This window comes from Peromyscus eremicus, chromosome 10 (genome assembly GCF_949786415.1).
Source record: "Peromyscus eremicus chromosome 10, PerEre_H2_v1, whole genome shotgun sequence".
NCBI lineage: Eukaryota > Metazoa > Chordata > Mammalia > Rodentia > Cricetidae > Peromyscus > Peromyscus eremicus.
The window spans coordinates 64,682,376-64,700,907 of NC_081426.1; the positions used below are offsets into that span (position 1 = coordinate 64,682,376).

At 45.3% G+C, this 18,532-nt stretch overlaps 1 long non-coding RNA gene across 1 annotated transcript; it reads right to left on the reverse strand.

Moving 5' to 3' along the window:
- Positions 1-269: 269 nt before the first annotated feature.
- LOC131920688 (uncharacterized) lies at positions 270-8,707 on the reverse strand. Its single transcript, XR_009381751.1, has 5 exons — positions 7,754-8,707; positions 3,000-3,083; positions 2,101-2,246; positions 1,543-1,634; positions 270-373 (listed from the first exon to the last, which is right to left on the reverse strand). It is a non-coding gene; the product is annotated as an uncharacterized LOC131920688 (long non-coding RNA).
- Between the last annotated feature and the right edge of the window lie 9,825 nt (positions 8,708-18,532).

Here is an 18,532-nt window from a genome sequence, read left to right on the forward strand (position 1 = left end):
ATTACTGAGAATCCTGTTTCCAGGAATCACCAGGACCCAAAGTGATGCAGGCTCCATATAGAATCACATTTTCATTTTATCTTTTATTTTATGTACATGAGTGTTTCGCCTGCATGCATTGCCTGTGGAGGACAGTAGAGGGCATCAAATCTCCTGGGACTGGAGTTACCAGGAGCTGCCCTATGGGTACTGGGAACCTAGCTGAACCCTGGTCCTCTAAAAGTCTAGCCCATGCTCTTAACCCCTGGAATCGCATTTTTAAAGCCCCATTTTGCACACTCCAAAAATTTTATTTATTCATTTACCAAGACAGGGTCTTGTACTGTAGTCCAACCTGGCCTCAGACTCACGGCAATCCTCCTGCCTCAGCCTCCTAAGAAAAAAAGTATTTTTAAAGATTTTTTATTATTGTTTATATATGTGTCCATGGCAGTGAATGTCAAGTGTATGTGGATGCCCTTAGAGGCCAGATCCCTTAGAACTGGAGTTACAGGTAGTTGGGAGCTACAGCAGGTATTTGGAACTGAACTGGGTTCCTCTAGAAGAGTGGCAGGCATGTGACTATTGAGCCACCTCTCCAGCACCTAAAAAGTATTTTCCACAAGTTCCAGTCCTGAATTCCTCCGGCAAGCGTTAAAGGGAATCCCGTTCATGAGCTGTGCTCCACCACACTAGTCCTCTTTCTCTGCACTTCTCCCCACTGCCTCCTCCCCCACAGAGACTGTCTAGCCACCCATACCGCATCCGCAGCTCTTTTCCTCTTACGTCTCCCCTCCCCCACTGCCCTGGCTCCCTGCTATCACTGTCATCTTACAGCGCCTGGCTGGGTTCTTCCTTCTTCTTTTCATCTCCCAGATCTTGTTACTCCTTCTCGTTTTCTCAACACTGCATCATGAATTCTGCAAGCCTGGGAATCAAGTTGACCACCACAGAATTCTCGTTAAAGGGGCCAAGGCGGCAGCTCACAAGCCATACGGCAGGCCCCTCCCAAGCTCAGTAACTTGCACAGATGTTGCTGCTGCTTTTATTAAGTTGGGTGCATTCCAACATTCAAGAGTGGAGAGCTACGCTTAAAAACTTGGATTCCTGGGTCATGAAAAACTATATGCTGAAGAGATGGCTCAGCAGTTAAGAGCACTTTCTGTTCTTGCAGAGGACCTGGACTGGGTTCCCAATACCCACATCAGATTGCTCACAACTACCTGTTACTCCAATACCTTCTTCTGGTCTCCATAGGCACACACACACACACACACACACACACACACACACACACACACGCACATACAGACAGGCAGGTGTACACACATACAACTGCACATACAGACAAGCAGGTATGTACACACACACACACACACACACACACACACACACACACACACACACACACACACGGCAACACTGGGACCCCATTTCTTCATGGTAATCAACCAAAATCACCCATTCTTCACTCCCCTTCTCCTTGATCCCAGCTAGTGGTTCAAACTCAAATTATTTCATCCTTGTTCCATAAAGTATACTTTAAAAAAAGACAAAAAATACCTGTAGGTTAAACAGCATATCCTCTTTAGGGATAGCCGATAGTGTGAGGGGAGGCCCGGACGGAGCACGTGTACGTTGTAAATCTTTTCCAGCTACAATGTAACAAGCGGAGGAAAGGCTGACGCAGGAGAAGTCATGGGAGAGCAGGAGGCAGTCCCGGGAGAGTGGGCAGCCACAAGACAAAAGAGTGGGATGCCTGGCTGGCAAGAAGAGAGGGATGTTCGCAGCCTCCCTAAGCCTGGATTCCAGCGGTGCTGGTAATTGGCCCCTTGACTGATCCACCTTGGCCAATCTGCACCTGTTTCTGCATCTGCAGGTTATCTTTCCCAGCTCAAGCCCTCTGAGCCCCAAAGGAGGCAAATACAGTGTTCATAGCTTAAAAGCAAGCGGCCTTTGATTCCACTTTAAATGCACAGGAGAAAGGGCTTTTGAAAGATCTCACAAGGTAAAATACTTCCAAAAGAATATTTACCTTCTGTCTTAGTTACGGTTTCTGTTGCTGTGATAAAATACTGTGACCAAAAGCAACCTAGGGAGGGAAGGGTTTATTTCACTTACATTTTCACATCACGGTCCATCACTGAAGGAAGTCAGGGCAGGAACTCAAGGCCTGAACTTGGAGGCAGGAACTGATGTAGAGGCCGGAGAGGAGTGCTACTTACTGTGTTCCCCCCTGGCCTGCTTATTCTGCTTTCCTGTAGTACCTAGGAACAACACAGCCCAGGAAATGGTACTGGCCACAGAGATCTGGGCCCCCCACATCAATCACCAATCAGAAAAATGTAGCACAGACTTACCCACAGGCCTATCTAGTGGGGGAATATTCTCAATTGAGGGTCCCTCTTCCAAAATGACTCCAGCTGTGTCAAGTTAAAATAAAAACTAGCCAGCATACCTTCCAACATCTGTCTCTGTCTCTGTCTCTCTCTCTCGTGAGAATGTGTGCGTGTGTGTGTGTGTGTGTGTGTGTGTGTGTGTGTGTGTACATTCATAGAGGCCAGAAGAGAATGGATGTTGGATTTGCTAGAGCTGGAGTTACAGCTTCCCATCATGGGTGCTGGGACCTGAACTTGGGTCCTCTTGGAAGAGCAACAAGAGTTCTTAAACCCAGAGCAGTCCCTCCAGCCCCTAGCTCATATTTTTATTTATCCTAATTTTCTTTTTTTAATTTCTATTTATTTTTATTTCATGTGCACTGGTGTTTTGCCTGCATGTATGTCTGTGTGAGGGCGTCGGATCCTCTGGAACTAGAGCTACAGACAGTTGTGAACTGCCATGTCGGTGCTGGGAATTGAACATGGGTTCTCAGGAAAAGCAGCCAGTGTTCTTAACCACTGAGCCATCTCTCTGGCCCCTTATCCTAATTTTCATATGCACTTAGACCTATATAGTATTAGATGCACTTACATACTCTAACAACTTCAGCAAAACGTCATATGCCAGACTTGTTTCCTTACCAATTCACTCTACCAGCTTGCAAGTTTCCAATGAGAAAGCTCTGAGTTTAGATGTGTGTCTCTGTATCACACATGCGCGTCTATCTGAAACAGAGTTTGAAGTCTTTATATTCTTTTGTTGAAAATGAAATAAAACAGCAAATTTCAAGCTGCCAGGGGAGAAACCTGTAGTGATGTTAATGCAGGAAGCATATTAGTTACTTCTTTCAGGACTGTGACCCAATACCTGAGGAGAACCAGCCGAGGGAGGGGAGGAGCTACGGACCATGGTTGGAGGATACAGTCTGTCATGGCAGGGTGGCATGGTGGTGGCAGTCACTCAAGGCTGCAGCACATGAGGCCACTCACCTATATCTCTTTGGAGACAGGCTACAAACATTAAGATCCACCCCCCTCCTACAGTGAGGCCCCACCTCCAAGAGGTTCCTCAACCTTCCAAAACAGTGCCACCAGGTAGGGACCAAATGTTCAAACACAAGAGCCTGTGGGGGACATTTTACATTTAAACAGTAGCAGGGGTCAGATGAAATCCTGAGTTGTGAAGGAATGCCAGCTAAGCATGGTTCACACTTCTGGAAAAAAATTCAGAAATGTCAACATTTATAGACCTGTACCACTTTTTATTTCTTTTTTATTTTCGTTTATTTCTTTTTCAGAAAGGATCTGGGAATTCAAAGTAAAGGACAGTTGAAAGTAGAGGAATGTGACATGTCCTTACAAGAGAATTCATAGAATGGCAGGTTTGACTGACTTTACAGTTCTGTTTAAACTCCCAGGGGTTTTGTTTGTTTGTTTGTTTTTGGTTTTTTGTTTGTTTTTTCTCAACTTTCTTGGCATTTTCTCTCTCTAGTATTTGAGTATTTTGTTTATGGTAATCATGGACATCAGAATATTCTACAGACTGATTCCTCATATATAAAAGACGTATTCACTTTGGAGACTCACTGGGACAGTCTGGTTAATCTGAAGATGCATATGCATGAGACGCTGGCATTCCACCTGTGGGTATCGAACTGGAAAAACTCCTGCACATGTGCACAAAGATGTGCTCACAGTGTTATTGCTTTATGTCTTCTATTAATAGAATTATAATAGAATTAATAGAATTATAGATTGTGGACTATTCAATGGACTGACTACAGAGAATTTAAAAGGAACTATAAACACACACACACACACACACACACACACACACACTGCCTCATCCCTCAGCATGGAATCCACCTTCTCCATCTCCACCACAAGATCTCAGGTCCCATCAACTCGCCTCTGGACAAAGTAATGACTTTTTACCTGGTGCTGCCCCTATACTTTCAGGTATGCTTTTCTCTGTCCATCTGCCATAGAGTAGCAACAATTAGTGTGTGCGTGTGTGTGTGTGTGTGTGTGTGTGTGTGTGTGTGTGTGTGTGTGATGCCATGGCACGCCTATAGAAGTTAGTGAACAACTTGAGGCAGTTGGTTTTGTCCTTCCATCGTTCGGATCCCAGGGATTGAACTCAGCTCCTCAGGTTTGGTGGCAAGTGCCCTAACCCACTGAGCCATCCCACCAGCCCTGGATTATAGTTTACAAATGTCTTTCTCAAAGTCATCTCCCTTCCTACTCTATCAAAAGTAGTGTCTACTGTGTGTGTGTGTGTGTGTGTGTGTGTGTGTGTGTGTGTGTGTGAGAGAGAGAGAGAGAGAGAGAGAGAGAGAGAGAGAGAGAGAATGTATGTATGTATGTATGTATTTTGGTACTGGAAACTGAACCCAGGGCAGAGAGAGAGAGAGAGAGAGAGAGAGAGAGAGAGAGAGAGAGAGAGAGAGAGAGAGAGAGAGAGATGTATTTTGGTACTGGAAACTGAACCCAGGGCAATTCACATGCTAGGCAAACCTCTACCACTGAGCTACAGACACCTCGGACTATCTTCCTTGTTATTTTGGTTTGGTTTGGTGTTTCGAGACAGGGTTTCTCTGTGCACCAGTTCTGGCTGTTCTGGAACTCGATTTGTAGACCAGGCTGGCCTCAAACTCCCTGAGATCCACCTGCCTCTGGGATTAAAGGCGTGCACCACCACTGCCTGGCTGTATTGGGATTATTTTGGTTACTAGTAATGGACTTCCAGGAAGCCTGAATAAAAGGGAGGCTGTGTTATGCAGACAAATGGGGCTGGGTTCTGGTGTGACTGGTGTAAGAATTCAAAGCAGGAACTAGAGGAAGGTAGGGAATCGCCCTGCTGTATTGCAATTAAGTGAGGTTTATCCTACTTGCAAGCTAGTGAGGTAGCATGTACTAGTTTCACAAAACGGCCCAGGAGGCACAAGCTTCCTGCTGTACAAAGAACTAAACTACCACTGGTTACAAACTCCAGTTCTCCCAGGCTGACAGGAAGAGCTTGTATTCTCAATGTGTGTGTTAAGTGGGAGAAACCCCCAAATCCAAATCTTTCTTAATAGTCTACAAGTATACTTGATATTTGCCCTGCAGGGAGACTTTATCCGTATGGTGGCTAGTAACCAAACCCGTTCCTTGTTCCAGAGTGAGGTTTTATGTTTATCTCCAGCTGCTTGCCATAAAAACACCCTAGACAGAGTTACCCAGCACCAGAGCGGGCTGTGCCTTTCTCTCAAATGTAGGCTCTGTGGAGAAATATCCCAGTAAGGAGGTCAGAAGAACTGAGTGGACAAAATAGCCACCCACCTACCCCAGGGACAGCTTCGTGCCATGGTACCTTCTAGAATGGCTATAGCAGTTAAGGTCAGTATGGTTTACAAATGAATTCATGGAATGTTTAATGTTTGTCAATTTGGATCTTATAGAATCTTCACTTATTTACAGCTACATTTTTTTTTTTGAAACAAGGTTTCACTATGTAGCCTTGGCTAGCCTGAAGCTTGCTGTGTAGACCAGGCTATCCTTGTACTCATAGAACTCCAAAGAGATCCACCTGCCTCTGCCTCCCAAGTGCTGGAATTAAAGACATGCACCACCACACCTGACTTTAGTTACTTTTCTTGAGAAAAACATGATTTACTTTCTAGAAGATAATTTGGAAAACAGCATTCATGTGTGTTTCACACGGCAGCATGGAGAACAATTTAAATTCTTGGCAAGGACAGCTTTGAAATAATTGCTAAAAATAGTTTCTTGTTTTTTTTTATTTCCAGTTTGTTTTTCAAAGAGTATGTTGGGCAAAGGGTGGAAGCCACATTTTTCCTAAATAGAGGACTCTACGGTATTTTGATTCTGGTGATAAAAGCAAACCATGGAACACTAGGAGCAAGCACTCTATGTCTCCCTGGCAAACCGTTCCAGGTGTTTTTATGATAATCGTAGGTGAATTTGAATTTCCGGTGAGCCAGATTTCTCTGGAAACTGAGGTCACACCGTCTTACAAAACAGAGGTCAAGGTCCCTGGAATGAGCTGTATGACTTCTGACTCATTGCTGTGGCAGGAGAATTTGTAAACAAGTCAATGACGTGTTTATTGTTTCTGCAGGTATCACATGTTGTCTTCTGTGGTGAAGCCGGTCCGTGTGGACCTGGATCAGCGAATTCACTTCATAGAGAATCGAGGATAACAGTTGGACACTCCAAGGCCTGCAGCTTTAGGAAGAGGGTTCTCTATCAGTCACAGAACCAGGATTGCAGACCTCAGTGAAGACTGAGTATTTAGGTGCCTCCTCCCCCATCAATGACGATTGATGCTTTTTGTCTTTCTGTCCCTGAAATTTATAAAGATAACTCCTATAGTGTGTGTGTGTGTGTGTGTGTGTGTGTGTGTGTGTGTGTGTGTTTTACTTCCCCCTCTCTTATCTGTTTCTAACCTAGGAGAAAAATAGGAGCTATTTTAGCCAAACTTGGCAGGAGAGATCACCTATGATTGAGAATCTAAACAGGACAAGTATGAACTATTTTTCAAGGGAGAAAACAGGTTCCTTCCACCGGCGCCCATTTGGACTACGTGTAAGACATTAGAAAAGTACAATGACGTCACAAGGCCTTTTTCCTTACCGTGCTTGTTCAGAACATGAAATGCTATCCATCTGTTATCACTGCTGGACAATTTAAGTGTTGGGGTGGTAAGATTTAGTACAGTACATTTTAAAGTGTAGCAATCAGAGCAGAAACCAAGCTAAGTATTTAGTACAGGGATGTGACAGGGCACGCATCTCCATCTGTAATAGTTGATTTGGATTGTCAACTTTATGGACTTAGAATCACCATGGAGACAAACCTCTGGGTATGTCTGTACAGTATCCAGTCAGGATTAATGAAGGTGGGAAGACCTTCCTCATGCTGGGGTCCTCGGCTGCACAAAGGGAGGCCATGAGCTGAGCACCAGGCCTCACTGCTCCTTCTTGACTGTGGTTTTAGTGTGAACGGCAGCCTCTAGCTCCTGTGATGGACAGTTCCCTCAAACTGTGAGCCAAATGACCATTCCTTCCTCCAGTAAAGTCTTCCAACAATATGTAAAGTAACTAATACACTATCAAAGCTAACTGTAAAACAGTCAGGTCCGTTTTATATCCACGTTTTTACATTTAATTTCCTGGGACTTCATTTTAGTAAAAAATCACTCATCTGTAGATGGGCAATATAAATTAAAAAAAAAAAAACACCTAGGCCTTACCACAGACAGCTTTAGAGCCCTGCTTTTACTAGAAAGCCATAATTAACCCTTGATCTTGGACAAAAGGCAGATAATAAAGTCATAGTTATTCTAATAAAGCCACAGTCCTCTACCATTCTTATCACCCTTTGGAACTCACTGAGCATGACAGTGCAGAAGGGCTACAGGTAACCTGTCTCTGCTGGAGTTGTTGACTATCCTGTATTATGGAGAAAGATGCCGAGGCGTCTGCTGAAGCAGACGTGCTACTCATTATCTGCCCATGCTCACTCTGGGAAATGCTGCAGTTTCAGCTTACTTCTGAGTCTGACCTCAGTTTATGATACCGCAGTGGACTAATATTACCCAGCCTACTCATATGTGAGGCTAACATTATGTCACCCAGGAATCTGGAATTAGAACACTGGATGGCTAAGCGATTAGATCACAGTAGGCGCATGGGCCGAAATGTCAACACTTGCTATAACACCAAACCAAAAGCCACATGCCAGCTGATGTTTGCAAGGGAATCACGAGTAAGCAGAGGGCTTGAGATGGAGAGAGGAGAACAGGGCAAGTGGCAAACATACAAGAAGGGAAGAGGGGAATCCTGTCAAAATGTAAATTAGGGTCTGTCAGAAGCAACCTTAGACTCTGGCACTGTCATCTTACTGCCCGAGGGGTCCCATAGGACCTTCCCTTCTCATCGGCCTAACTTCATTCCCTCCAACTCCAGGTTGGCCACGTGAACGTTGCTTTTCCTTTAGGGGAAGACGCTATTGGCTGAGGACTTTGAGGTCGGCTGTTCTGCTGATGGTTCCTTCCCCGACATAACTTGTTTCCTCGTCTCCAATGTTCCAGTGGATGCTGGGAGTGTGGGTCAGTGGTAGAACTCACCTTCTGAGCCTGAGAGAGGCCCTGGTTAGATCTCTGGTCCTGACTGCCTCTCTGCTCAGGTCTTTACCTCCACTCTGTCTGAAGCCCTGGCCCTACTCATCCCCCCTTCCTGATTTACTGTTCTTCCTGGCATCATCTCTGTGCTCTTTACATCCCCCCTTTCCCTGTCGGGTCACCACATTTATAGACTGAGTATTGTAGGTGGTGTTCTTTTTGTTTTGTTTTTTACTCTTTGAGGGGGCCTGCTACCCAGCTCCGGAATAAACACATGGAGATTTATTCTTACTTATGAATGCCCAGCCTTAGCTTGGCTTCTTTCTAGCCAGCTTTCCTAATTTAAATTATCCCATTTCTCTTTAACTATCTTTTGCCTCTGGGCTTTTTACCTTTCTTTATTCTATATATCTTTCTTTCCTTCTTACTCCGTGGCTGGCTGTTGACTGGCCCCTGGCATCCTCCTCTCCCTCTTCTTATTCCTCCCTCTTCTCTCAAGCCTAGATTTCTCCTCCTATTTATCCTCTCTGCCTGGCAGCCCCACCTATTTCTCTCTCCTGTCTAGCTATTGGCTGTTCCGCTCTTTATTAGACCAATCAGGTTAGTTTTAGGCAGGCAAAGTAACACAGCTTTAAAGAGTTAAACAAATGCAACATAAAAGAATGCAACACATCTTTCATTAAACAAATATCCCACAGCATAAAAAACAATGTACCACATCTTAAACCAAGATTCCACAATAGAGCACATTCTTCCATTGCCTCATTTTATAAACATAAACACATATGTATTTTTTTAATCCCCCCCCCTTTTTTTTTCAGACAGGTCTCTCCCTGTAGTCCTGGCTGGCCTGGTACTCACTAGACCAGGCTAGCCTTGAACTGACTTTCTGCCTACCTCTGCCTCCTGAGTGCTGAGGTTAAAGGGGTATGATACCATACCCAGCTCCGTTCTGCTTTTGATCTGAAGGGTAGGGCACTCCAGGCATGACTTTGACCAGTCAGTCATCCAGGAGATGCTCACAAGTCTCTCTTCCTTCACTGGGCCATTGTCCCCCTTGTGTGGGAGATCATTTGGCTTCACCACTAGTCCCTCACAGATAGCCTTTGTGCTGCCCTTTGTCTTTTGCTACAGTTTAGATTACTTGTGACTACCTACTCTTTGAAGTCTTGGACTTAAGCTTTATGAGTAACAACCCATTCATCCTCCTTACTTTTTTTTTTTTTTTTGAGACAGCACTGTGTAGCTCTGACTGGTCTTGGACTTGCCATGTAGCTCAAGCTGGCTTCAAAAATCACAGGGATCTGCCTGCCTCTGCCTCCCAAGTGCTGGGATTAAAGGCATGTGCTACCATTCTTTTGTAAATTAATATGATTAAGGAGATTTTCTGCTCATTATAACTAAATGATGGTTATGGTCCTTAACTCTCCCTAGAGGCCAATTTTAAATCACACTGAGGAAAACTCTATGTCAGGTGGAAGAAGTTGGTTTCTGTGCCCATGTCTCCCTCCCCCAAACAGCCTTTTATTTTCTTCTTGTCACATTGCTTACATGTCACTTTTCACCTGTGGGCTTATATATTTTTATATATCTGCATATATATATATACACATTCATACAATCTGCATATATCTCCTAAGTGGACAACAGGTCAACTCAGATGAAGAAACATATTCCTATGACCTTTATCATCTCTGGTTCCCAAGAGTGTATATAACTTGAACTCGTAACCAATTGCAGAATGAATAAATATAACAGGTTAATCTAGAACATGCAGTATCCCTAAAAAATATCCATGTAATGCCTCATGTGACACACATACAAAAAGGGATGTTATAAAGAGCTGGATATGAAAATATTAAATTTATAAGAAAAACTATAGGACATTATAAGGAAAACATAAATGGTTTTTTTTTTCATATTTGTTTCTTGGTTAATGACAGGACTTACTGAACCTTTAAACTATCTTAAACTCACAAAAAAATGAGTCCTCCAGCACAGTGTTTTGGATCCTTGTGAAAAGTGCTTGCCATGGTTTTCTCATGGCACCAATCCTGAATGGAGCCCTTCAAGGGATGTTTCATATTCTTGCCCAAATATAATATGCATAGTCAAGCCCATTGCTATACCCATGTGGAAGATCTGGCAACCACATTGTTCTGCTCAGAAGGAATTTCTGTTTCTTCATGGGCTAGTGGCCTGTTAACCTTTTGACTGGGAGGAGTAGATGTTTGTTATGTGGTCATGCTTTGCCTAGACTCTGACAAGCCACGCCACTTTTGGAAGGACCTTGTGCAACACTATGATGTTCTGGGTGCATTAGAGGTGAAGAAGTAGAAAGGCATCTTTATTCTGCCTGTTGGGGAGGATGGGGAATTCAATGCATCTCAATGTGGTGATTCCATCTTTTTGGAGGGTGGGGTTTGAGACAGGGTTCCTTTGTGTAGCCCTGGCTCTCCTGGAACTAGCTCTGCAGACCAGACTGACCTCGAACTCACAGAGATCCACCTACCTCTGCCTCCTGAGTGCTAGATTAAAGGCATGCACCACCACCACCCGGCTGTAATTCCATTTTTTGAAAGCAAGACACACATCGGGTTATCCTGTAGAATGTAGAGCCCCCTCCCAGCTAGGTTGCTCACAGCTGCCACCACGATGAAGCCTGTTGCCGGTGCACAGCAATATTTTGGTGGTTGGCTCGAGAGATATCTATACACCCAAGATCTGGGTCCAAGACCCAGACTCAAGGGATTCTTACGGCAAAACTGCTGAAAGCTAAGTCTGACTTAAGGTTGACCAGATAGCTGGCTTCCTGATCCTGGCTGGAAAAAAGAGCAAGGGAAAAAGCTCAAAGAGCCGGGCGGTGGTGGCACACGCCTTTAATCCCAGCACTCGGGAGGCAGAGCCAGGCGGATCTCTGTGAGTTCGAGGCCAGCCTGGGCTACCAAGTGAGTTCCAGGAAAGGCGCAAAGCTACACAGAGAAACCCTGTCTCGAAAAAACCAAAAAAAAAAAAAAGCTCAAAGAATCAGAAGTATCGTGTGAGATTAAAAGGAACCAAACCCTTCAGTAATACTGGCAGGCCGCTAGACCAACCAACAGAACATCGGTTTGGACTGTGGGCTCTACTTTAGGTAGCCCACATGACGTAAAAATGTGCTGAAAAAGTGGGACCACCTGTGCTACCGTCTACTACTCATGTCTTCCCTGCCCTGCCTCAAACCCTCATTTCTCCAGAGTAGACCGCAGATCTGAGGGCTACCTGTTTTCTGGGAGCTAGGGGGGATGGAAATCTGTTTGGACTCAGGTGGGTTTACAGATTGGGCCTTCGTTCAGCAGATCTGGTTATTAATTTGTCCCAGTGCTAGAAGCCACCTTCCAGAGAACAGCCTCCCTGACCCCTTAAATGAAACTGTATGTTTCACAATTCTTTGTACAAAAGACATCTGACAACAGGGCAATAGTGGCACATCCTTTTAATCCCAGCACTGAGGAGGCAGAGGTAGGTCTTGTGAGTTCAAGACCAGCCTGGTCTACAAAGCAAGTTCCAGGACAGCCAGGGAGGGCTACAGAGTCTCAAAAAAACAAAAACCAACCAACCAACCAACCAAAGACAGCTGATTATCACCACTTGGTTTTGGCTTTTACCAAGAATTACTGTTATCTAGTATTGAACTGTATTGATCCTCACCACATCCTTTCCTGGTGCTACGCTTTGGCTTTTGGTATCTGTTTATAGTCTATCTCAATGCAGGATCTATTCAAATTTTCGTTCTCTGGTCAGACTCCTCTATTGCCCCCTTCTTACTCTGCTGATTGAAATGATGCTGCAGTCCTGAGTAATATCTGTCCTATAAACTCGATACAGGCGGGGCCCGTTCACTAGCCTTTCTAGTGAGAAACTGATGTGAAAACTTCATTTCAACAAGCCACCAACTGGTAGGTTGTCCAGCCTTCCCCTATCTTGCAAGAGCCTGGAATGTAGCCCCAGTCAATGGCTTCTAGGAAGTCTTTTGAACAAGACACAGAGGGATTGCCTTCCTCACAAAGGTCCTGATTGTTCCAATGTGTTGGATCTTAGAGGTGCTCATAAATTAAACTTGGCAAGCTTGCTTTTGGAACAAGAAGCCTGAGTTTTTGGATATTACAAAGTCATTAACTCTTAAGTTCTCAACATTGTCCCCAAAGCCCACATCAGACAGTAACAGAGATACGTGCAGTCTTCTAAATAAAAGAATGGTAAGCTAATCATAGACATTGGCAACCAGGTATTGTGGGTGCAGACTTGGAAGTCAGACTACTGATTTCTTTTTTTTTTTTTTTTTTTGTTTTGTTTTGTTTTTCGAGACAGGGTTTCTCTGTGTAGCTTTGCGCCTTTCCTGGAACTCGCTTTGGAGACCAGGCTGGCCTCGAACTCACAGAGATCCGCCTGGCTCTGCCTCCCGAGTGCTGGGATTAAAGGCGTGCGCCACCACCGCCCGGCCAGACTACTGATTTCATACCCAGCTTTGTTGCTACCTGCCGTGACTTCCTGAGAAATCTGTGTCTGTTTCTTCATTTTTACAGTGGATCTATCGCATCCCTAAAACAAAGTCCAGTTTTACATTTTAAATCCTTGTCAGGTTGCTGGGATTCACCTTATCCTTGGATAATGCCTGGCAAGTTTCTCCCATCTTCATAGTTCTTTATAACATCTAGGATATTTAGTTCAAATTGCACTTTTCAAACTCACTGTCCTACTGAAATACTACCACCTAAACAAAGGAGGAAATACTGTCATGTGACAACTTTATCTTTCTGTTTGCTGCTAAAAGGGGATGGGTAGGCAATAAAGTATGGTTTCCTTTTCAGTGAAGACAGCAGCTTCCAGCTGGTCAAGAACATTCTCTGCTTTGGTCATACTTCCTACTCCCCACCACTATAAGGCACATGTGTGTCTTCCTCCAAGCCTAATAGGGGATCAATCTTTGGCCAGAGGCCCTTCCTAGGTATGTGACATATGCCATTATGGCCACTTTTGAGGTACTCCACAATTGTAAGACCTGATGGATGCTCACTGGAAAAACTCTACATTCAGATTTTTGGTCCTCTTCATTTTAGGCCCAAGATTTCAACTCTGAGTCTCTCATATAATCAACTTTGAAAGTTCCTGGAATTCTGGGCAAATACAGCAGTTCAGAACTTTAATCCCAGCACCCAGGGGGCAAAAGAAAGTACACTTCTTTGAGCTCAAAGCCTGTCTGATCTACACTGTGAGTTCCAGCCAGGTCTGGACAGTGAGGCTTTACATGTTCTGGGGTGGGGTGGGGGCTGGGCTTGGTGGTGCACACCTTTAATCCCAGCATTCTGGAGGCAGAGGCAGGAGGATCTCTGTGAATGCAAGGCCAGTTTGGTGTAGAAAGGGAGTTTCAAGCCACTTAGGGCCACAGAGTGAGACCCTGTCTCAAAACACCAAAATAAATAAGTAAATAAGAGTTCCTGGATTCTAAGATATTTTCCCCAAGAGGCCCCTGGTAGACCAAAGAGAGACACATCTGGAGGAAAGACACTGGTGAGGGACAGATTCAAGAAGACAGGAGGAAATGACTGGCCAAGTGTGTGCAATGCAGATAAAGTGGAAGCCCTGGATAGTGCAGCCGAGGCCAAAGAATTTGAGAGGGTTTTTTTTTTTTTGGGGGGGGGGAGCCCACAGAGGTTTCCTAGTGAGATCTGAGCTTGCTTTACCCAACAGGGCTGCATAAGGGGATAGATTGACCACGTGCATGGTGGTTACCAGGTGTTTAGAAGGGTGTGCACTTGGCTGTGCTAGGCGGAGGTCTTTTGCTCAACCCCTTGGCATTCCTTTAAAAAGCTCTTATATGAGACAGAAGGGGCTGGTGGATATTGATCCAGGTCCTCCCAAAGCTATCCTGTGTTTCTTTCTCTTTCACCACTATATTGCTATCTAAATCTCTTATCCCTCACTCCTCAAGAGTACCCTGGGGGAAAAAGATGGGGGTGCCCCCTCCCCGCACATTTAAAAAAAATATTTACTATTATTTTTTATTTATTTTGAGACAGGATCTTACTGTGTAGTCCTGGCTGGCCTTGCACTCAGACATCCACCTGCCTCTGCCTTCCTGAGCAGTTTTTAAAACAAAGACAGATATTTCTGTAAGTGCACAGCAGTTTCTGGACTACTTTTGGGTATGTGCCCCCTACCACAAACCATGATTTAGGACTGCTAAGTGCCTTTAAGCCATTGAGTTGTGGTTTTCACTCTCCATACTTGTCATGGTTTGGAATGATTTCCACTTTGTCAGGGCTTTCGGTGGAGCAGACAAGCAAGTAGGAGCAAGTCATAGAAAGGACCACACCTGCTTAGAAGACAGCAGCTCCTTCATTCAGCAACAAAGCGAGCTTAGCATGGGAGGGGATACCTGAAAAGCTAGTTGGGATCGCTGTGTTGTCTCTGTCAGACACCGACTAGCTCTACCCCTTCTATCTACTTAGAGGCACTTGAAGATCAGTTTTGTTGATTTTTTTGGCTGGGGATGTAGCTAAGTTGGTAGCGTGCTTACCTAGGAGGCATGTGAAGCCCTGGCTGCATCCCCAACACTACATAAAACCGAGCATGGTATTGAACACCTGTAATCTCAGCACTCAGGAGCGGGTGGGGAGAGGACCAGGAATTCGAGGCCATCCACTGCTACATAGCAAATTCGAGGCTGGTCTGGGGAACATGAGAGCCTGTCTTTTTTTTTTTTTTTAAAGTGACCTTACACTTACACCAACACTTCTGAGTCACCAGAGAAGAGTGTTGTAAGTAACCTGAAAGAGGAAGGTTGTCGTAATGTTGCAGAGGGAAAGAAAATAAGTCTTATCTCCTCACTTCTCAGGGAGCACCCACGGCTATCTCCTCAGCAATTCTGCAGGGCTGCGGGCTCTCAGGACATGGGGTATGACCTAGTTTTAAAGGTGATATATGTGGTATGGCATGCTGCTCTTTTGGAAAAGGAAAACGTCGATTAAAAACCAACTGTCCAAAACAATTAGGAATTTCTAGTCTAATGATTCAAGGTATAACCAACACATCTCTCTGACATTCTATTTTAGGAGGCGACTTCACTTGACCCGCATGCATTCATTTGACACACATTTACTGGCACTTAGTTCATACCAGGCACTCTGTTACGGTCTGGGGGATGCAGTGGGGGCGTTTCTGTAATTCTACTGGGGAGAGATCTGCAGAAAACATCAAAAACGTATCTGATGGAAAAAAAAAAGAAAAAGCTCAAGAAGATCAACAGTGACAGGGATGCTATTTTGTGAGGGAGCAATAATGAAGATAGTGAACCTAGGTGACATTTGGGTAGAGACATAAATCATGAGAGACGTAAGTCATGTGACCTTCTGGATGACCCAAAGCTCCTAGCTAGAAGAATCTGCAGGGGGGGGGGAGGTACAAAGTCCTGATGTTAGAAACATGTGTGGCTTTTTTGAAGACCACCTAGGTTAGTGAGGGTAGAGTTGAAGGAGGGATGGAAGAGTGGTGGTCCAGAGCAACTTGCAGAAGTTACCAAGTATCCAAAGCCAAGTAGGTCAAAGAGACTTCGGAGTTGAGTATGTTGGGAAGCAACTTCTGGGGAGGCTTCTGACAGTGACATGACTTACAGGAAGGATCTTCTGGCTACTGTGTGTGTACCAGGCTATCAGCAGCAAAGAGAGAAGAGCAGAAACCAGAGGGGAGAAAGAACAAAGGCAACTTGAACTAGAGGTCTGACATTCCAGCAGCTGGGAGGTATTTAAACCTATTCTGAAGGCAAGGCAGCATGACCTGCTTAAGGAATGGATTTGGAGGGTGAGAGGATATGAGTGCTAGGGATTATTACACAGTTTTGGGCCTAAACCTAAAAAAAGAGCTATCTTTTACTGTAATAGTGTAGTAGAGGACAAAGAGATTTGACTCTGTGTGTCTGTGTGGTGGTCTTATACATTTGTCTGTATGGACTGTAACTTTTGCCTTGTTGTTGCCTTGAGACAAGGTCTCTCTATGTAGTCCTGGCTGTTTTGGAACTTGCTTTGGAGACCAGGTTGGCCTCAAATTCACCGAGATCCTCCTGTCTCTGCCTCCAGAATTCTAGTACTAAAGGCATGTATCACCATGCCCAGCTAACTTCAGTTTTTGACATACAAAGTTTATTATAGGTAGAGTCAGAAGGATCAGGAGTTCAAAGTCATCCCAGACTCCTAGTGAGTTCTAGGCTAGCTGGAGCTATATGAGACATTGCCTCAAACAAATGAAGCCTATTAACCATCAAGTGCCCAGAGCAGTCCTGCCGTATACTACACACTTAATATTTATTAAATTAAAAACCAAGGTGTAGTAAGGACACCGGATTTAAAAATCTAAGTATATCTTCTATGAATTTCTGTGTATAAGCATACTCACATATATATTTTATAATCATGATTCACCAGAATCCTTTACTTCTTGATAATAGATTCAATATTAGAAATCAGTCAATTCACACATTCTGACAAAAAGTAAGGCCCAGATTAAAGGGAGAAAAGAGAACTGAAGTTCAAAGAACACATTCATGATACGAGGAGAACTTGCCAGCAGACCTCCTGGTCCACAGATAATTGTTCTGTATAACATCAGGCCTCCTTCTCTCAAGAACACTGATGCTAACTTCATAATGTTAACTGAACTTTTCAAGGAATGTATTTAAAGAGTTCTTTAGAAACTGGCTAGTTGGACTCCATGTCACAAACTGTTAATGTAAATGAAATACTGTGATGTGTGATGTAGTCTCAGTGGTGGACTCTTCAGCAAAGAGTTCAGGTATGTCAGGGACAACCATAGCATTTAATGTGCCTCATACAGATAACACATTTTTGTTTCACAAACTTCTGTTAGCAAGCAAGGGCATCCTTTTAAATAAGTCTGTGTAGCTAGGAAAATACTTGTACTCAACAGAAAACTTTAGCATACTCAAATTACTTCTTTTGCTATCTATCTGGGACTTGACCTGTCAAAACTTACAATTTTAGCAAAACAGGCACTGAATGTCCACTTTGTCAGACACAAACAAAAAAGTCAAGACATACTATTAAAAAGTCTTTGGGGGCAGAGGGAGGAGCCAAGGGATACACCGCGCATTCATTAACGTTGAAAGATGAATACAGAAGTGTTTTTCACCGCCCGCTTCTGCCTGCGCTGTAAACCTTAAGTCGAAAAAACAAAACAAAACAACAACGCCCTCCACGTGCTTTCAGGGATGAGATAATGCCTTTAAAAGTGCTTAGCGCGGTTGTCTGGCCTGTAGTAAGCACTCAACAAACTACGGTTATTATTTTGACCTTCGAGCTCCCTCAACCATTTGGGATTCGCGTTCTCATTTTCAGGGGGAAGGAACCGGCCACACACAGATGGTCTCCGGGGCTGCTGCCAGTCTCCGGTTTCAGGTAGCAACCAACTCGGCAATGCCAAACACACCAAGCGAACCGTCCACGCGTCCCGGCGGGGCCGCCGGTCCGCGAGCCTCAGCCACCCGCCTCTCATCACAGACGTTTCGGGAGGGGCTGAGCCCGAGCCCGGCTCCATGTCTCCGTCCCGCCCGCGATTAGCCTGGGCTAGGGCAAGCGGCCAGGGGAGCACTCCGGAGCTAGCCCGGCCCGACCCACCTTCGCCTCCGGAGCCCACCACACCCCTTCCGGCTGGGGGCCCCGCCCCCGCCCCCGCCCCCGCCCCCGCCCCACGGTGACCCCGCCCCTCCAGACCCCGTGACTCTCTCGGGCCCCGCCCCCGGCCCCGCCCCACCGCGAGCCCCACGCCTCGTCCTTTCAGCCCGCGGGCGGCCACGTCCTCCCCGCGACGCTCTGAGGTCACCGACCGGGCTGGCCGGCAGGGGGCGGAGGGACGGAGGGAAGATGGCGGCCGAGGCCGGATATTGGCGCCGCCTCCCCCAGTCGCGGAGCCGGCGCAGATGAGGCGGCTCGGCTGCGGCCAGCGGCGCTTCGCAACCCGAGCCGGGGGGGACCCTGGCGGTGCGGCCTGGCCCTGC